The sequence below is a fragment of the Juglans regia genome, chromosome 16 (genome assembly GCF_001411555.2).
Source record: "Juglans regia cultivar Chandler chromosome 16, Walnut 2.0, whole genome shotgun sequence".
NCBI lineage: Eukaryota > Viridiplantae > Streptophyta > Magnoliopsida > Fagales > Juglandaceae > Juglans > Juglans regia.
Window position 1 is genome coordinate 5,414,424 of NC_049916.1, and position 22,555 is coordinate 5,436,978.

A 22,555-nucleotide genomic window follows, 5' to 3' on the forward strand; every position below is an offset into this window, starting at 1 on the left:
AATAATAATACTAAAAAATTATATTTAACAATATTTTATTCAACTCATTTAAAACCATCTCATATCATATCATTATCCAAAACAAGCCCTTATAATTAACTTCATGCTTGATCAAAATACAAATTAAACCACTTCTGATAGTTGGTTCAAATGAACAAATAAATATTAGATGAATATATATTATGTACAGCCAGCAGCATCCATACATAGTACTATAGTAATGAACAAAAACTGTCTCAGTACATGATTAAAACAGTTACAGCTAATTATACACAATCTCTTAATAACGTCAGGTTATATACAATAACGTGTGAATAAATCTCTTAAGATAATAACGTGGGAAGCAGTTGCAACTACAACAGGTTATAGTAACGTCATATCTCTTAAGATAATACACAATCTCAATCAACAAGAGGGAACAAAAAAAAGAAAGTAATGTTAAGGACAAAGAAAGAAAACCTTAAACCTAACCAAAACCAAATGTCAATGGTTATTACAATCAACAAGAACATTATTCTTCATACATAGGAATAGTTATAGATCAATTTAACAACAACAAGGCAACAACCATATTAAATGGACCAACTAGGTACATAAATTTACCCTCAATGGACCAACTAGGTACATAACTTATTTCCACAAGTCTAGCATTAGCCGAGTAATGAATAGACGTAGGAGTACTTATGCCTTTTATATTCATGATTTAAGAACTAGAACACAACACACATAAAATAGTACAAAAATATTAACTCAACTTGGGGGTTTTTTAGTTATTTACAATCACTGAAATAGCCTCACATGTTTAGGTTAGTCGTTCAAAACATCCTCACAACAACTGTCCCAAAAACACAATACATATATATTAACTCAAACTGGGGCTGTTATAAAATTACAATAACCATAATTGGGGTTGTTTTAGTGATATAATTTCAGTTTAATATATAAATTCAAAATTACCTCAACTTTTGCATCATATTAATATGTAAACAAACAGCCCCAAACCACACAACACTAATAAAAACAGCTCCAAAAACAAGTACAATAACAGTTTAATCATTCAATACATGCAAAACAAAAACAGCCCCAAAAGCTCAAATAATAAATATTAGCTCAAATAAAAACTAGACCTACATGCCAAATTCGAAAAAGTGGTGAAATCTACTAAGATTAATTTTAATTAAAACAACTAGGCAGATTATAAACACAAACAAATCCCCACTGATAATCCATATGATTTTCCAGACCATACTTACTTAGTATGACATATCACAACCATATCACAACCAAATTCACAAAAACCACGATTAGAATCTACCCATTATCAAGATTCACAAAGTATATACCCATCTAGATTCTACACAGATTCACAAAAGCATCTAGCCCAATCTACACAGATTCACAAAGCATCACGAAATAGATTAATTTATCTTTTCATTTGCACATTGAAATCAAATCAGTGCACAGATTCTCAACATTTCAAAAAACTCACCCTGATATCATGATTACACTCCATAGAATTATCATCACAAGACTTAGTTCTTACTGCTTTGTTGAATCGTTAACCTCGAGACCCTGTAAAATTTTATGAGCAAATCAAAAATCAAAAGAAAAGAAAGATAGAGAGATAGAACATGACAGGGTCGTGGGAGAAGAGATATAGACAACGAAGGGAAGAGAGAGAGATAGGGCCATACGGGCTTACCAAAACAGAGAAAGAGAGGTCATGCGACGGGACTCTAAGAGAGTTCGTGCGGTCTCTAGTGGGATTTTCAGAGAGAGGCCGGCCCGGGGGAGCCGTGCATAGGGTTATAACTAAAGAGTGAAGAAGAAGTGATGAAAGTGTGAGGGGAGTTCTCCCCTCGGGAAAGGCCCATAGGACTTCAGCCCAAAAGCCCAGCCCAAAGAGGATCTTACTCGAAGCAAACTATCAACCAAGAAGAGGCGTCGTCTGGTCGACAAGACAGCTCAACTTGACGCATTGACGGCCTTCCTTGAGAATAGAGTATGCATGGGGTAGACAAAAAATGTGGAGGACCCTTGATTCATCAGCATCAGAGCATTAATGGTTCCCATAAACCGGGTTGAGGCTTAGGGAGCTACCCCATATTAGTGATGTTGTGTGTTCGCATATAATATCTACAAGTATACAGAATCATAATAAGTAGTAAAGTGTTTTTAATAAAACGGATATCGAACCCACATGAGATAATTATGCTATTGAGTATTACAATTAACTAAATTAATTACTATTTGGAAAATCGTAATTTGAAGAATGGATTATCTAAATTAAACTGAAGAAAAGAGCATTAAAATTAAGATTTTAAAGATAAAAAGAATAGATCTAGAACATTTGATTTCACCTAGCAAATCCCACACAATTTAATCTTTCTTGTTATCGAATTTCAATTATCCCAAGTTGATGGTAAAAATCCCTTAACAATTCAATACTTTCTCACGAATAATACCAAAAATATCTCCAATTAATAACTCTATATCTTTATGTGAATTTAACTAATTGGAGACTCATTAAGTTCTTTAAATTTTTCTTGAAAATCACACTAGTTGTGGTAAAACATCTCTACTTTCGCTCAACTAATGATGCTTAATCCTAGAGCTCTAATCACAAATCACATCTCGGTCTCATTGCGATTCAATAGATCGAACAATAGTTAGCTAGAAATTCTCAAGCATTAAGCACGAGGAATAAAAACTCAATCATGAAAACATTAAAAATAAAATAACTTAGAATATAAATTGTGTGTTCAATGCTACGCTACATCAAAGCTCTAGAAAAGAAAATTAGTTCATAATGAAATTGAAAAGAAAAACAATAAAACTGGTGTTCTTCGTTGGAGTCACTTGATGAATCATGTGGCTCTTGCCTCTGCCCTCCAGATCAGCCTCTAGGAAAGAAACTTAAAGAATAAACTCTGGAATAATATTAGACTCTGAGACTACGTTTGGGTAGTGAGAATACCTGAGAAGTGTTGAGAATGTTTGTGAATAGTTATGAGTAGAGATTTGAGTGAGTTTGTGGGTCTCATTGAGAGTATTTTGAGTTGTTTGGATGTGTGAAATATGTTGAGTTATTGACTTTTGGATACGTAGTTAAAAAAGGTGTGGGTCCCATAAATATTATAGTGATTTTATTTTTAGTAATAAATATTATAGTGATTTTATTATAGTAATTTTTTAATATTAATATATATTGTAGTGATTTTATTTTATTTTTATGTATAATAATGATGAATATTATAATGATTTTATTTTTAATTTATATATAATAGTGATAAATATTATAATGATTTTATTTATATATATATATATAATAGTGATAAATACTATAGTAATGTTATTTTTTATTTATATATTATAGTGATTTTATTTTTTATTTATATATAATAGTGATAAATATTATTGCGATTTTATTTTTCATTTATATTTAATAATGATAAATATTATAGTGATTTTATTTTTTATTTATATATAATAGTGATAAATATTATTGATTTTAATTTTAATTTATATATAATAGTGATAAATATTATAATGATTTTTGGAAAGACTTAGATACGTTGATGGTTTATTGCGTTTGGCATGTGAAGTATTTCTAATAGTACGAGAATACTTGAAAAATGTTGAGGTATGTTGGCTACCCAAACGTAGCCTAAAACTCAGACTCTAAAAAGCTTAGACCTACTCCTTTATTCATCCCACAAGACGAGATTAAATAGATGTCAAAACTCAAATCCAGAAACAAGATAATTGCAGCTACAATCTAGCCTAAAGATCTGGAAAATAATTTTTAAAGATAAATGTTAATAAAAAATGAAATTATCCCAAGAATAATGGAATTATCTAAAATGGAAGATTCAGTGATATGCGGCTTGAATTGCAGAGCTCAGGAGGATCTCATGGTCAGCAGATTGATTGCGGAACTCCGAAAGGTCCCACTGGGTAGATGCCATGTGCGCAGAATATAACTGACATGGAGGTCACAAATGAATGTGCGTGGAGGTCACAAATATCACACGGCCCTCTCCTCGCCTACCGAGTGGAAAGACTCCCGACTGGAATGAAAGTTTCATTTTGCCTTTTCTAGTTGTTATCCACCATGTCGTTTTGGTTGGTCTGTTATACTAGTAGCCCAATATAATCGCCCGGAGCCTTGTCGCCAAGTCTTCGTGCCCAGGTCTTTGCTCCCAAAAGGTAGAATATACTGGCACCAAGTCTTCGCGCCTAATTCTGGTCGTGAATTCTAGTCGCAAGTTCTGGTCGCGCTTCTTTTTTGTAGCAAAATGCCCTCATTTCGCACTAAATCTTCTCATTCCTTCAAATCCAAGAAAATAAAGAAATATATATATAAATAAAATAAAATTAATAATATTGAAGGAAAAATGACACATTTCATAAATAAAAGAGTAATAAAAATCATATAAAAATCACACTTATGAAATACCCCCAAACTTAAGCTTTGCTCGCCTTCGAGCAAAGAAGAAAAGAAAGACAAATAAAACAAGCATTGGTTTGATTCATAAAATTTATTGTCTCAAAGATTGCCTAATGTCTATAATTCAATGGAATCAATCAATATCAATCAAGTCCAAAAGTTAATTCAAAACTCAATCCCACTGCATAATCCATCTCCACATTCATGCATATCTGTTAGTCTCACCTCATCATTAGCTCCACGGATAGTTTTATGCAAACAAGTAAATAAATATTGGATCTCTAAACACTCTATAGGCTTACTTTTCAAATCACTCTCCACTAATGTAGAACAAAAACTATCACCAGGAATCAATTGGTTTTTATTAAGCTTGTAATGTAAGGCTAGGGGGAGGGCTACAAATAAAAGGTAAGATTCAAACAAAGCAATAGAACTTAAGTTTGAACACCAGCAGAATAAATAGAGCATCTCACTTCTAACATCTCTTCTCAATCATTGTAAATCTTTCAGCATACCTCTCTTTATTGTACTTTCGAGTCTCTCTCTCTTTACCCCTCTATTCAGTAGGTCGGACATTTTCTTTTCTTTTTTTTTTCATGGAAATATTCCATACCTTTTCGACTGCCTTTGTAGATGACTCTCGTCGGCCTTTTCTTGTTAGCCACACAGTAGATGAGTTGACTTTTCACACCCCCAAACTTATGATTTTGATAATATTGCTATATTTAGCTTTACTTGTTGAACTTCTACCTCTCTTGCCCTTCATGCTCTTGTGAGTCTATGATTTTGTGTAAACTTAGTTCTCTTCAAAAGTAAGTAAATCATTGTTTAAGCTCAAATAGGGTAGAGAATATGAGGTTTACAAGAAAGAAAAATATAAGGCCAAAATATAATTCAATAAAGCTCAAATGGGTGCCTAGGGATAAAGATAATAAAGAGGTAAGTTTGAAAGGCTCAATCGGTCCAAAGAATGCCTTAATCATTTTCCCAGTAATATTCTATCTAGGATTTCGCCTCAAGTGTAATCAAACAAAATTTAGAGTAAGTTGAGAACATACAAATTCACAAAATTCACATAAAGATTCTCTAGGTACTCAAAACGATTAATGATCATAAAAAGCATTCATTGAACATAGAAAATATCAAATTAAGTAAGATCAATTAAGGAATTAACAACTAGACATAAGTAATGAGAAATTTTCCTAAAAATTATAATAAATTTCAGTCATATTCTTATCATAGGCTTTTTATTCATTAAACCATACTGTTGTTATTATTATTATTATTATTATTATTATTTAAAAAAAAAAATAATATCATTTCCCCTAAACTTAAATATCACATTGTCCTAAATGAAAAAAAAAAAAAAAAAGAGAAAAACTAAAACAAAGAATGAGAGAAGGTAAGAGATGCTCCCCTGATTTTTCTCGTTCTACCAATTGAGTATTTGCCTTGAAGGTGCAACCGTATACTCCTTGAAGATCTCCTCGTCTCTTCATTCATGCAGGATGAAAGCAAAAGAATAATATTAAACAACGGAAATCAAATAAAAAACTTGGGTTGCCTCGCAAAAGCGCTTTATTTAAAATCTATAGCTATACATTGTCTTTTCATCATTTATTACTGCAAGATCAATAGAACACTTTTTCGAGTTAAAGACACGGGTTGCCACAAACGGTCCCGACTACTGAGAGTGCAACTTTCCTAAGAAGAGTTGAAGTCTTAAGTTAAATAATAGAATTTTCTGCCGGACTTCAAATTCCCTCCTCAGAATATGCTTATCGTGTCATCTTTTAGTTGTATCTTTGTTAATCCGGGTATTCTCATAAGCATCATTGCAGAATTGCCGTCAGATCCACTTAACCTGGAGGTGCGATGAGCACCTAGCTGCGACTATAATTGCCGTTCAGGTTGGGGCTCATGGTGTGATGCGTACCCATGCCTCGTTGACCTGCGAGCACCAGTCCAACACAGTCGAAGGAGGAGCATCGCTGCACATTGCTGCGTGATGTTGCACTGCCATGGCGTGCACCATGGAGAGCTGAGCGCGCCTCAACCGAGGCGCTGTCCTCTACTGCCCGTAGAGCAACGCGCAGTGCGGGTGCAACGGTTAACCCTGTACTGAGTTAAGCAGCAGCGCACCAGGCCCCGTAGTAAGTAACATTGCTACAGGCTGCAGTGCCTTGGGCACTAAAGGGCGGTGGCAGCCAGCACCAGGTGCCGCGCGCACCAGTCAGTAGCGGAGGAACAAGAGCCCTGCGAAGTGTATACCATGGAGGGCAGAGCCCCGTGCTCTGGCTGATAGGGTGGCGACGAGCACTGCAGCTTTGGGACGTTGCCCATGGCGCAGCCTGCACAGCGCATTGCACGCAGCTGTCTGACGCTGCCATGGTGCAGTGTTGTACACAGTGCAACCCACTGAATGGGGGCGGCACTGCCATGGCTTGGGGGGCCTTTGGAGTCTTGGTTAATGGCCACCCACTACAACAGGCAGCGATTACAAGCTGTTGTTTCAAGTTTTGTTTTTTACGTTACATGTACTGTAACCATTGACTGAGTGAGGAAGACAATGAACAGTACTTTTAACAAGGGAAGATGAAATTTTCTTTGTTCTGTGATGGACGGGCTTGGTGGCTTGGGCTTGTTTTAAAATTACTTTTTGGGCTAGCAGATTGTTTTGCAAACATTTTTTTAAACTCCGACCCATATCATTTTTTTTAAAGGGTGCTAGCGTCGTGAGCCCAATAGCCATGGATCCACACAGTAGCTGGGCACCCAATAGGGTGCGGCTCACTGGCTGTCTAAGATTAGTGGCACAAGTTCTTTTTGACAAAATGCTTAGCGGTGTTTTGAACCCAAGATCTCATTCATACACAAAGGCAATGGGCTTAACCATTGGGTTAGAGCTTAGTGCTAATATGTTTGTTGATTTTATTTACTAATTCAGCATGTGATTGCATAAAATATTTATTTTTTCTGAAATACTTTTTTTTGCATGTACTAATTGAATAGATGCATGTCATGATATTATGATGTCATATTTTATCGAATTTATTAGGCATTTTATTTTATGTTATAAATTGCCTAGATTATTATTTTTTGGTGAATAATAATTATTTGGATCAAATGTGATGTGAATTTTTGTACATGTATTATGTTTACATGTCAAACTATGAACTTATTTTATCACTTGTATTGTTAGACTATTTTTAAAAATTAGTCTTCAATTTTTTTTTGGATGTGATAAACTAAAGGATTAAGTAGCCTGAGCCCCGAGTTTAATTAGTCCATGCTTATGATTGGCTCAAATTGATTTCTTCAATCTAGGAAGAAATTATTTTTATATGTGACTGATTCAGTAGATTACTTATCCTAGTGGAAGTATGGTTGAGATTGATTTGGAATTAATCTCTTATACAATATAAATTTGCGTGAAAATTAAGTTAAAAATTAATAATTAGGCATTGAGGCGCAATAGATGATTAGGAAGCTTAGTGAATTTTTGATCTTGCAACGTTTATTAATTATTTTTGTTCTGACTTAGATTAACGCTATAAATTTCTTAGATGTGTGTGCATTTATACGTGCATAGTTTAGTAACTTTGAGATAATCATGAAGAAATCCTAGATATTATTTATACGACTTAATCGTTGCATTAATCTCCTCCATGAGCAGGAGTTGGAAACTAATAAAGATTATTGTGAGTGTTAGATAGTCTTAGACCATCATTATTGTGAAACCTCTGAAATTCAATTTTTATAGAAGTTGATGGGATCAACTGTCAGATAGAGCTAAACCACTATTTTGCCTTTGAGAATCTTGTGGGTAGTAACGAAAGTTGTGTGTTGTTTTTGTAACGCAAAGGTTAATTGCTCCTATATTTGAGGTTGAGCATTATAATCTTGAAGCAACTTAGATTAACCCATAGATAAACACATACCCTCTCTACTTGCTAGTATTTTTGGCCAGTAAGGACATTAAAATTTGAGTGTGCAAGAGTGTTGAGAACATTCTTGATTGGCACATTCATTTTTAAGGTTTTCTCAGTGCATCTCTCTGTGGTATTAGTATTGATAAACTTGCTCAAGTTTTATTTCTCTCTAGCGAGAACAAATAGGTTCTTGCAGAAATATGAGCTTAGGAGCACCCCTTGAGAGTAATACCAAGCACCTTGGAGGTTTGCATGGTAACTGTGGCAAAGTTTGAATAATTAGGTATGACTTAAATTAAGCCTAAAAATCTTGCTCATGGTTGCACTAATGCAAAATTGGTTTTAGGCTAAAATAATTTCTTGTAAAGTTTTTCTTTTCTCTCCTATAGTGGATTAGAGAATGAAAATATTGAGTAAGCGAGAAATGAGGATATATCGCTAGTTAGCGACTAAAACGTTACATACTACATTTGTCGTACAAAGTGATATTTTTAGTGCTCTTAATGTGATAATAAAGAAGTTTATACCTAATTTGATTTAAGACTCATTGAAAACAGTGGTGTTAGTGAGAATTCCTAGAGGTTTAGAAGTTGGGTGGTCACTTATTGACTTAGTGATATTATTTCTCGAGTGGGGAAATGATATACTAAAATATGTCATGGAGGCATAGGATGATGGGTGTGAAACTTGAGAAATTGAAGATTTTCTCGCTAATGAGATCCATCTCCTTGGTTTAGAAGAGTCAAAGAGAAAATGAAATATGAGCATTTTCTATGTGAAAGTTCCTATACATGCACACTAAAAACTTAGATAATAAAAATATTGTTTCATCATATAAATGCGATCCAAAATTTTCTTTGAGGAAAATATATTTTTCAGTTAAAATATTTTCAAAATCGCAATCGTATGAGTTATATGATGAGAACAATTATATTGCAGTTTATTGACTTGTTGAGAATGGTGTTATGGCGCAAAGCAGTTATAACATCACACTTGGGTTGATATAATACAGGGTTGCGGCCGTAATTCTTATTTTTTGTCCTTAGATCGAGTGCATTTGCTTTTGAGAAAGGTTGAGTGACTATTTTGTGCAAACGTGAATTATATTAAAAATCGATAGAATCTAAGCTTGATCATTTTTTGGTTGACTCAAGAAAATTACTCGTATTTTTGGCAAGGGTGGGGAATTGTGGATTTTTATAACACTTATTTTTTGGAAAGAACATTTTCATCACGTTTCATTCCACATTACCTTAATTTTTTCTAAATTTTTTTTAAAGATCACCGAAAATATTAGGAGTAATTCAACAACTAGTGTGGGTATACATTTGAGTGATGGTGTACCATTAGTGATAGTGACTCCAAAAATTCATAGAATATAAGGATCTTCATAAATAGCGTGGAAGCAATATATCAATATTATCTAGTCGTTTAGAGACTAGATGAGAATATTTGTAATATGGCTCCGCTAAAGGTATTGAATTCACATAGTAGGAATCTCAACATAGAATTTTAGATTCGCTTCATTTATATGATCCAACCTGGGGTTGTTGATCTAATTGATAAAGGAAAAGTAGAGTTGATAGAAGTATAGATCCATCTCTAGGCACTAATTGAGTTGCATTTAGATAGCTATTGATCACATATTTATTGAAACTTTTCTTTAATGTGTTAAATACCTGATTCTCATAGGAGAATTAGATAGTTAGCTTTTGTGATGTTTAGGCATAAAGTACTTTGAGCGTATGATTGTTGTTAGTACTATTTTGGCACTGAAAGCTAATGAATGTTGTTGGTGTTGTTTACATGCGGCCTAAACAAACCATCTATTCAAAAATACCCAATGTAACTAGTCTTTTTTTTTTTTATTAAAGACCTATTGAATAAAATGAGGTTCTTTGAACGTTGTTGACAATATTAGAAAAATGTTATCATAAGAGATATTGCGAACTGGTTATCTTAGAGTATTAATTGTTGCCTAATAAAAGGTTTTCCATACTACGAGGTGATGGACATGGGTTTGTGAAAAATAGCTCAGGTTTCATGTCTTATGAGACTGTTTATAAGAAAAACATTTTCTAGGAGTTTTTGTTCAAAATCCATAGACAATTAATAAGATGGAAAATACTAAAGAATCTATTTTTGCCTATACTATTTAGTGTTTCTATTATGGTTTGCTCATGGGAGTTAGAGGTTAAGATTTTGTTAGAGGGTAAATATGACTTACTTTGTTAAGTGAGTTTGTGATGCGATTGTCGTTAAAAGTAATGACTAGACTATTATGATTGTCTTTGGGGGCAGAGGCCCTAATCACTTTACCCTTAATGAAAATAAATAATGGTTATCTAACATGCCTTTGTTGAGTGCAAGAGATTTATATAAAACCTTGAAATCGCAAATTAAGTTTGCTGAATGACATTTGTGGTCACCTTGTTGATTCTTAAAAATCGTAGTTAGACTTGTTGACTAGAATCTAAGGCTTATATTATGTGTTTGACTTAAATGAGATTCACGATGAGTCATCGCTGACTTCATGGTTGCGCAAAGGACTTTTACATATAAAGGTTGAGTCTCTTGGTAGGAGTATGTTTTGGAAAGTTACTACACATAAGAATGCGCATGGAGAGAAATGGTCATCAAACACCACTTGAGAGTTGTGGTTTAATAATTTATTGTTGACTATGTGATTTCTCTATACCTCATGGTATTGCTCATCGTGCACATGATACTTATGTGTTCTATGATCATGTGGCGTGATTGGAAGTATTTTCTTGGTAAGCACACACATTCACCATAAATTTAGGAGCTATGGTGAAAAAGGTATATCGACAGGCTTAGATCTGCTCACTCACACAAGCGATCACCTTTGGCTACAAAGAGGTAGCGAGCAAAGATGAGACAAAGTGTCACTTGGTACTTGTCCAGAGAGGGATAAGTTGTAAGATACAAAAAATATGTCACCTTAATGGGAGCTAAGATGAGGTCCATCATATTTAAAAAGGACTGTGCATAGTTCTCCACAATCCATGTAACATGTGGTTTAGCCAGATGCGAGATCCTCTTTAGCGTTTTGGATAGTGAGCAAATAGAGGGACTCTGGTTAGGCGCTGAGATAGTGACTACTAAGATCTATACGGTGTATTGAGATTAGATATATGCTTTTACTTCAAAAAGAGAAATCCACAGTAACATGCATTTCATACTACATGTGCTTTTGTGACCAACAGTAGAAGTGAGTCAATGGATCACTACTTTCTCACCGTGTGAGTCCTGTAGGTCATAATTGATGACCTCAATTTATTTATGCTCTTAGGAGACCTTTGACTATGTCATGAGGTTGATATTTTAGTGTCTGATACTTTGGCATGTTATCTATGGCCATGAATGATGCGGTCTAAAGAGGCATTGCTGGGAAAGCGACTGGACTGAAACTAAATGACATGGGCGCGAAGGGAAGACTATTTGGTAACAAATCGATAATTGTGTGTACTCATTGCCAGCAAGTTATGTTGCTCTTTGGGAGTTGCAATATATCTGTGAGTACATCAAGTTTTATGGAGATTGAGCATTGCTCTGAGTCATTTGGACTCGAGAGAGATTATGGATGCTTAGTCTGATGTGACCAAATGAGTCGGGGCATAACGGGACACTTTTAGGGATGTTGCTATGCTAGTCATCTCTCCGAGAGACTTGGTATAGTGCTCCCATTTTTTCTTTTACAGCTGTGCTTGATGGTCGCATGACCTATTAGCCAGTATGAACAAGATTGAGAATATTTTGAGAGATGCAGACCCGGGGTCTTGCCCACTATGTGCGAGTGGTAGATGTAAGAAAGAGGCACCCATAGTGGGAACCCCTTCCTCTTTTATTGGGGGTTTAGGCCACTTCATAAGTCTTGATGGCTGGCACTTAATGGCAAGCCGGGAGTTACACTTAGAGGGGATATTTACATAGCCTTTCCCCCATTTGGATGACACTTGCATCACAAACAGGAAATCTGGTTTTCTCTAGTCCCGACATTTAGGTTGTGGAATATGTGGGTATTGTTCTGGTATTACCACGTAGCACACTCCACCATCACCGAGATTACGGATGAACAACAATGACGACCGAGAATTTGTGGAACAACCGCACTAGATCCAAGATATTTCCTACGAGGTGATATCGCTTCTGCTGTGCATTCTGATCTAGTTTTTCTAACACATTGGATTAACCATTTGCAAATTTTTTGCTTACTATGAACATTATTTCTACATATTTACAGATCTACTGTTCACCATTTATCCTTTATTTTACTATTTTTTTCTCTCTCCTCGTGCTTGCTCTCTCTCACCCAATAGTTTTAATTGCAAAATATAAAAAAAATTAATAGTGGGTTTTAATTGCAAAATACATAAAAATCTAATTTTAGGAAAAACATTAATAATAATAAAAAATAAGATATTATTATTATTATTTCTAAAAGATGCATAATCCAATGTGAGAGTCTTTCTTAAATGACAAAGGCAACCTCGAAAACGTGTGATTTTGCTTTTGCATTTGGCTATACCATTGCCAATGCACTTGTACTATAATTGTTTTTAGATATTTAAAATTATTTATAAATAATTTACTGCGACTTTATTATTATTCTCGCTACTATTTACAAATCATTTAGGATACTCTTAGTATCCAAATGAAATCATCATTAGGTGACCAAGATAGATATGAAAAATCCGTCAATAAAAATGAAATAATTTGTGAATAACAATGAAATCTTTTAAATTAAGATATTTTATTAGATTTTCGAAAAGGGAGAGAGAAACAGTTGAATAAAATATTATAAAGTGTTTGTAATTTAGGTAATGATTAGATAAAAAATTTGAAATTAAAAAGTTTTTGTATTTTAGTGATATTTGAAGATGAAATGAGACTATATAAATTCCCAAAAGAGGCCATATTGACTATCTCGATTTGAGTTTATAACTTTCAAAGGTGTTTTAAATAATTTCAATATTTTAAAAATAATATGTTTGATAAATTTATAAGATGTAATTTATACAATTAAAAAATTAAAATTTTATTTTTTAAAAAATACCAAATTAAAGTTTGTGTTAACGCTATCTTTTTTACCTATATAAAAACTATCGTAATAAGGTTTAAAAGTGTTTTAAACATGGATAATACTAGGGTGACTACCAAATATGCACACTAGTACATTAAACATTTTTTAAACATCCTTAACAGTTGAAAAAATTAAAAATATATAAACTCACTAATAGTCATATCCTTAACCATTAAGAAAAAATAAAATAAAATAAAAATATGAGTGGGTATGTTTGGTGGCCATAAGGGGCGGGTAGCACCCCTAAATACAAGTGATAAAATAAGTTCATACTTTAACATGTAAACATAATACATGTACAAAAAATTCATCACGTTTCACTCAAACAATTATTATTCAACAAAAAATAATAATCTAGAAAATTTATAACATAAAATAAAATGCCTAATAAATGCGATAAAATATTTCATAATATCAGGGCATGCATGTATTCAATAAGCACATGCAAAAAATATATTTCAGAAAAATAAATATTTTATGCTACAATTACAACCTGAATTACTAAATAAAATCAACAAACACACTAACAATAAGTTCCAACCCAATGGTTGAGTTCATTACTCTAGTGTTAGAAAGTAGTGGAACTGCACAGGCCAGGAGCACCTCCCAGCGCTCAACGCAGAAAGCAGCTTCGGCCTTGTGTGTGGCACTGTGTGCAGCAAAACTATTCGCCTTGGCCTTATGAGGGGCTCTGCGCACGACATAGCTCACAGCTCCACGGAGCGCAGCTCTGGAAGCGCTGCACCTCCTAGTGCCGTGGTATCATTGTGCTCCTCTGCGGGCAGCAGAGTTCGCAACACCACCATGGTGCTCGCTGCTCTGCGCGCAGCTGAGGACAGCGCCTCAGTCGAGGTGAGCAGCAGAACGCCGTTGCTCTCGTTTATCAGTTGGCACTGCCTCTCATGGCGACGCTTCAGCTTCTGATGCACCGTGGTGCAGTACTTGGACGGGGCCACGGGCCTTAATGCCATCTTTCGCAACGCCGTGGGCAGTACAACATCGGTGAGCGTCACATCATAAGCGACGCAACATCGATGCACCCAGATAGTGCTCACTGTGCCATTTAGATCGCGCAGCACAGGAGTGGGCGAGAGCAACACCACGGTTCTCAATCGCTCCGCCTCGGGTGCGATGGTCTGCGTTGCCTTACCGAGGTGCTCCCAGCACCCTAGGTGCGCACTGCAAAGAGTTAGGTGAACGTAACTCCTCCAGGTGCGTGTTGCTGATTCGTGTGGCCCAACACCGAGGTGTGCCTCACCTCCAAGGGTGGCGAACTCATGTGTCTGGCCGTAGCCCTACATGTGCAGCGACCCAGCTCGATCAACATGTGATGCACTCAGGTGCGACCAATGACCTCGCAAGTGCATCGATCATAATTTTTTTTTTTAAGCACGTTGGAAAAAACTATTCTTGTCATAAAAAAAATATTTCCGTAAAAGAAATCTCTACCGCGCGACAAAACATAAATCGGGAACAATGCCCTGTTATAAATACTAGATCAAAGTATACAGTGGAAATGATATTATCTCATCAAAAATATCTTAGATATAGTGCGGTTGTTCCATGAATTCTCTTGCATTGTTGTTCATCTGAAATCTTCCCGGCGATGGTGAAATGTGCTACGTGATAATATACCAGAGTAGCACCCACAAATTCCACAGGCTAGATGCCAGGATTAGAGATAACTATTTTGCGAGAGAGATTTCTGTTTTGATGCTGCTCGCATACACACACCTCACATCCAAAGGGGGGAGGGGCTAGCCCCTCTAAGTGTAACCTCCTGCTGACCATTAAGAGCCAGCCATCAAGACTCATGAAGTGACTTAAGAGCCACTTCATAACCCCCAAGAAAAGGTGAAGGGGTGCCCACTACGGGTGCCCCTTTCTTACATCTTTTATTGTTAACTTGCAAATACCTAATGATGAAAAATTTAGTATTGTTCCAATTTCCTTCTTCAACCTAACAGAAATTTGTGGAATGACAGAAAACTTTGGGAAAATATTTATGTCATTGCTTTTGGTTTGAATGAGGAGTCATAGTTTTCTGCTAACAAGAAGTATCAGAACACTTTCTATCAAAATGTTTTCAGGTCTTTACATCTAAACATTAACAGGAATATTACTTAGCAAAAGGAGGTTCATGATATCTACCATGATTTTTATCTTCAATGTGGCTCAACCTGAGTCACCTTGAATGTGAATAATATTTAATGGAATGTACATATATCCCACACGGTGTGAACTGCAGTGTTATTGAATGAATTGAATTTTTTTTTTGCTTGATTGAACCAAGCGATAAGGCTTATATAAATCTGAATAGGTTTTGTTAGTCTAAAAGAAGCGATATGTTTTTTTTTTGCAGAAATATATATGCAAGACCCGATCATGTCACAAAATGAAGATTTCGGAGCATCGTAGAATTTTCATATGTCACAAGATCATTAATTGGAACTTGACTCTCATTAAACATTTTTAGAACATTCAGTTTACCACTATGAAAATAGAACACTCAGTTTTGTAGCCAAAAGAATTGGAACATTCAGTTTATCACTATGATGTATTATATTGTTCCTTGGTTTTAAACTTGATATTTTTGGCTATATTTGCTAATGATTTTTAAACTATTTTTGGTTGACTGCATAATAATAATAATAATAATAATAATATTTATGGATTGGAGTTGAGCATAATAATAATAATAATAATAATAATAATAATAATAATATTTATGGATTGGCCTGTCTTTGCCAATTATACCATCAATGGGGTTGGAGATGAAGGTGTACGTTGTTTAATTTGGTGCTTCCAGGACCAACAAATGGCAAAGGGAAAGGTGGTCATGTTGGTGCAGTTGCAGATGGAGTGACAATGACCATGGTTTTACCTAAAAATCGACTTGTTCTGCTCAAAAGCAAGCTTGAAAGGGATTGGAATATTGTTTCAAGGAGAAAAAACATATATATATATAATATATATATATAAGCAATGGAAAAGTAAAAACCCATATTTTTTGTCTTTTCACTTTTATTACTTCCTAATCATTTTGCTACAATTATAAACGTGTAAAGAACTACAGATAAATCTGTATTTACATAAGGAAATTATAATTTTTGGGGATCCTAGAAGAAATTAGGAAGATCAATTTTTGCATCGAACATATAGAAATTGCAAACTAGATCATATATGCCCTAAATACTTAATATGTAGAAGATAATGCATAATAAACAAAAAAAAACTTACAGTAGACAAGCACCCACCGTAAGACATATAAATCTCATATATGTTGAGATTCTATTTGTCACCCGACCAGTTCTAAGTTTTAATCAATGTAAATACATATTTAGTTAATAATCTCATTTTTTCTGGTATGCGTTGGATTAACCATATGCAAAAGTTTTGCTTATTAAAACCAAATCTGAGAGTACGTGAGTCTCCTCTCTATTTTCTCTCTAGAGAATAGAGGTGGTGTTGTGAGTTCGGAAACGAGAAGGAGTGAGGTGTAGCTATGGAGGATCTCCAGGAGATGATGGAGAATTTCCAGTTGAATGAGGAGGAAGGTGCGGCAATTGATATTGAGGGGGAGGGGATACCAGAGATCTTACGTAAAGGTGATCGCAGTTTGATTAGCAAAATATGGTCCGAGAGACAGGTCGGGAAGAATATTGTGGAAAATACAATGGCGAAGGTTTGGAGATTAAGCAAGCCTGCGGTATTTACAGAGGTGGGGAGGAATCTTTTCATCATCACGTTTGCTACCCACGCAGATAAGAGCCGGGTAGAGAGTGGCAGGCCATGGCTTTTTGATGGAAATATGTTTGTAATGAATGCATTTGATGGGTTTACTCCATTGAATAAGATATCCTTCGACAAGGCCGTGTTATGGGTTCAGTTCCATAACTTGCCTTTGGTAGGGATGTCCAGGGAGTGTGGGTTAAAGCTGGGAAATTCTATAGGGGAGGTGAAGGAAGTGGAGGCGGATGAAGACAATGTGGGGTGGGGTAAATTCCTTAGAGTTAAAATTCTAATGGATTTGAAGAAGCCTCTAGCCAGGGGACGTACTATTACTTTGCAAGGGTCAAAAGTTTGGGTTCCAATCAAATATGAGAAGTTGTCACGTTTCTGCTTGCAGTGTGGTAGAATTATACATGATGGCGTTGAGTGTCCAGTCAAAATTGTTACGGGAGTGCCAAAACAGTTTGGTAGCTGGCTTCGAGCGGAAGATGGAGGTCGTCGTCTTCGGTATTTTTCTCATAAGGAGCATGTTTCGACTGTAAAAAGCATGCAAACGGAGATGGGGAAGCATACGGAGGATGAGGGTGGCGAAGATGGTGGAGGTGTAGCTCCAATGGGGGAGACGGACGCTTGCAATTCAAATTGGAATGGTGCAGAAGTTTCGGAGCAGGGTGGTATGGATAGCGGGTTTGTAGGCAATGTTGAAGGATTAGATCACGGGGACTGCGTTCAAAATACAAAAAAGGAAATGGCGGGATCCACGAAAGAGAACAGTTGTCACGAAAAGTATCCGTTATCTTCAATAAGTTTGGCTGAAGATAAATCATTTACTCAAAATCCGGAGGGAAGCAGATTTCACGGAATAAGATTGGCTGAACATATATCGGTTACTCAAAATTCGGAGGAAAGCAGATTTCACGAAATTATGCAAGATGGCCATGCAAACTATACCACGGTGGGTTTTATAGATGATAGTTTCTCTCCAGCTAAAGGATCAAATGAAGCCCATCAACTTTCAGTGCAACCAATTAGAAGGTCTTCTCGTAATACCTGGAAAAAACGTGCTCGTAATCCATGCATGACCTCATTTATTAATACTGAGAGTTCAGGTAATAAACGTCCCATACAAGGTGATAGTTGTGACAATGCAATAATTGGTGGGAGTAAGAAAGCAAAGACGACTAGGGTGACTGAAATTGATCAAATACATGAGTTATCGGCAGAGGCTGTTGAACAGCCCTGCCGAACCAAATGAGTCTCCTCAGTTGGAACACACGTGGGCTTGGGAACCCACGAGGTGTTCGAGCTCTCTCTGATTTAGTCAGGGAAGAAGATCCCATGGTCTTGTTTCTACAAGAGACCAAATTAAGTGAAAAGGGAATGGAAAAACTGAAGTATAGATTGGGGTACAAGAACTGTTTGGCAGTAAGTAGTGAGGGGAGGAGTGGAGGCATTGCTCTCCTGTGGAAAAATGATGTTAATATAGTCATCAAGAATTACTCTCGCAGTCATATTCATGCAACTTTACAGGATAATACCACTGCTGACGATTCTTGGTTTTTTACTGGGGTGTATGGTCAACCTGACCCAAGTAGGCGCCATGAAACTTGGAACCTTTTAAGATCATTGAAGGTACCAAGTGATAAAGGATGGTTACTGATGGGTGATTTCAATGAGGTGTTAAGTCCTAATGAGAAATGTGGTGGGAGAATTCGAACTGATAAACAGATGCAAGCTTTTAGTGAAGTGATGGATGACTGTGAACTGTTAGACTTGGGTTTTAAAGGCAATCCATTTACTTGGTGCAATAAAAGGGAACCTGCTCAATGCATCAGTGAAAGGTTGGATAGATGCTTGGCAAACCTAAAGTGGAAGGCTTTATTCAAAATGGCTAGTGTAAGCCATGGTAGTGTGGCATATTCTGATCATGTGCCTATTAAGTTGCAACTTCAGGTTAACAGAATGCCAAGAAAAGGGAAGAAACTCTTTCGTTTTGAGGCTATGTGGGTGGAGGAAAAGAGCTGTAAAACTATCATTGAAAAAGCCTGGGGGGAAGGTTTTGGTGAGGGAACAATGCTAGGAGTAATGGGACAGATAAGAAGATGTGGTCAACAGTTAGCAGTTTGGAACAAAAACAGCTTTGGTCATGTTCAAAAAAATCTAAGAAAAGCTAAGTTACATCTTAAGATGATTGAAGATTCTGACCCAAGGGGCCTTATGCAAGAAGATCTTAAAAAAGCTAGAGTTGAGGTCCACAAATGGCTCGAGAGAAATGAAATTATGTGGAGGCAAAGATCACGAGCTCTTTGGTTGGCTGAGGGGGATAGAAATACTAGTTACTTCCATCATAAGGCTTCACAGAGAAAGAGGAAGAATTTGTTAAGTGGCATTCGGGATGCTAATGGTAATTGGCAAGTGGAAGATGCACGAGATGAAGTGATCCTCAACTATTTTCAGAAGCTATTTACAGCTTCTGCTAATAGAGGCAATTTGCAGTTTCTAGATAACCTTGCTGGTAGGGTGACTAATGAGATGAAACAAAGATTAGAGGAGGAGTTTGTGGAAGCAGAAGTGGAAGCAGCTTTAAAGGAGATGAAGCCTACAAAATCCCCTGGTCCAGATGGTATGGCTCCTTTGTTTTATCAAAAATACTGGTCTGTGGTGGGAAGGGATGTTACAAAGGCTGTTTTAACTGCTCTGAATACTGGTAGTTTCCCTCCTCAGTTAAATCATACTTTTGTGACTTTGATTCCAAAGAAGAGAAATGTTGAGGTGGTGTCTGATTTGAGGCCAATCAGTTTATGCAATGTCTTATATAAATTGGTGTCAAAGGTACTAGCAAACAGACTGAAGGTTGTGTTACCCGAAATAATTTCCTCTTCTCAAAGTGCTTTTGTACCCGGAAGGTTAATAACAGATAATGTGCTCATTGCTTATGAATTAGTGCATTTCCTTCGAAGGAAGAGGAAAGGAAAGAAGGGTTTTATGTCCCTTAAACTTGACATGAGTAAGGCCTATGATCGTATTGAGTGGGACTATCTTGAATCTGTCATGAGAAAGATGGGGTTTGGGACCAAGTGGATTGAGCTGTTAATGTTGTGTGTGATTTTTGTATCGTTTTCCTTTTTGGTGAATGGTGAGCCTAAGGGTCCTATCTTCCCAACGAGAGGTTTGAGACAAGGGGATCCCCTTTCCCCCTATCTCTTCCTTCTCTGTACTGAGGGCCTCATATCTATTCTTAAAGCAGCTGATAGACAAGAAGCAGTGGAGGGGATCAGAGTGTGTAGAAGTGCACCAAATGTAAATCACCTTATGTTTGCAGATGACAGTGTGTTATTTTGCAGGGCTACTCTACAGACTAATAGAAACATACTTCACCTACTGGAAGTCTATGAAAAAGCCTCGGGCCAAATGGTGAATAGAGATAAGACTTCTATGTTATTCAGCAAAAATGTGCCTTCGAGTCAACAAGAAGAAATCATGAGGTTCTGGGGAGTTCAGCAGCACCAATCCTATGACAAATATTTGGGACTTCCTCCTATGGTGGGTAGAGGAAAACATCAAACATTTTCAGTGTTAAAGAGCATGTTGTGGCAAAAATTACAAGGGTGGAAGGAGAAGCTTTTATCTCAAGGGGGCAAAGAAGTGCTCATCAAAGCAGTGGCTCTCTCTATCCCTACCTATATCATGAGTTGTTTTAAATTGCCTGCCTCTTTGTGCTCTGAGTTGGAGAGTCTTATTGCAAAGTTTTGGTAGGGACAAAAGAAGGACGAAAACAGAATAAGATGGATCAGTTGGAGAAAGCTGTGTGAACCAAAGGCATTTGGGGGGATGGGTTTCAAGAACCTGAGAAGCTTTAATATGGCACTATTAGCTAAACAGGGTTGGCGCATCCTTAAAGAGGAAGACTCACTACTTCATAAGATCTACAAGGCCAGGTATTTTTCTTCTTCTAACTTCATGGAGGCTGAGTTAGGCAATGAACCTTCTTATGTGTGGAGGGGTATTTGGGAAGCAAAGTCTCTCTTACTAAAAGGGTGCAGATGGAGAGTAGGAGATGGAAAGGCTATCAATATTTGGACTGACTATTGGCTGCCTAATCATAAACTGGTACCTACAATTGATTCAATTACTCAAACTCAGCTGAATTGGAAAGTGTCTAAACTGATAGATGCTAATACAAAGATGTGGGATATAGAGAAGGTTAGAAGATTCTTACCACCAAGGGAAGCGGATGAAGTACTGAATATGATACTTACCCCTGATCAAAGACCTGATTGTTTTGTTTGGGAACATGAGCATAATGGCCTGTTTAGTGTCAAGAGTGCATACAGATTGTTTGCATCTTTTGATGAGGAGAGGCAGTCGGGTGAAGGGTCAGCTAGAGGGGGGCAATGTAGACTGTGGAAAAGAATTTGAAAGCTGCAAGTTCCAAATAGAATAAAAATTTTCGCTTGGAGGGTGTGCAAAAATGGGCTACCATCTTTGAAAAATCTCCAAACAAAGAAGGTGGTGACTGATGCTCAGTGCAAGTGGTGTCAAGTTGAGATTGAAGACACAAATCACGCCATCCTCAATTGTTCAAGCTTCATAGAGTCTTTGCAGGTCCAGCTTAACTTCTTGCAGGGCAGTAGTGGTCCTCGAGATTTTACTCAAGTGTTGGAATATTTGATAAGAAGAAATAAAGCTGGAGAAATGGAGTCTTTGGTCCTTTGTGCTTGGGGTCTATGGAATAGAAGGAACAAACTAATGTTTGAGAATCAAATATTATCCCCAGAACAGGCCATTGACCATGCACTTTCATTGTACCAAGAGCATTTATCTGCTTCCTATGAGCATAAGAAAGGACTGATGCCTCAATGCTGCTGGCAGCCTCCTCCTGCAGGGGTATTGAAGCTTAATATTGATGGTGCTACATTCCATGAGCATTGTAGATCGGGAGTAGGCATTGTCTTGCGAGATGAGAATGGAAAGGTGCTCTTAACAGCAAGTAAACCAGAACATGAGGTGAGTGATCCAATTGAGATTGAATTTTTGGCTGTTCTGAGAGGCCTCCAGATTTGCTTCCCCTTGGGTATCCGTGAGCTCGAGGTGGAGAGTGACTCTTTGCTGGTGGTCCAAGAGATTAATAAGGAACAGGAGTCTATGTCTATTTGGGGAAACTTGGTATCTGAGATCAAGCGGATGCTACAAAGATTTCCTAAAGTAATTACTCAACATAAAGGCCGTTTGGCCAATGAAGTTGCCCACTGTTTGGCACGATATGCATGGGGTATTGATGAGCTAGTGGTTTGGTGGGATTCTTTTCCTGAAGATGTTTCACAAATCATATGGCAT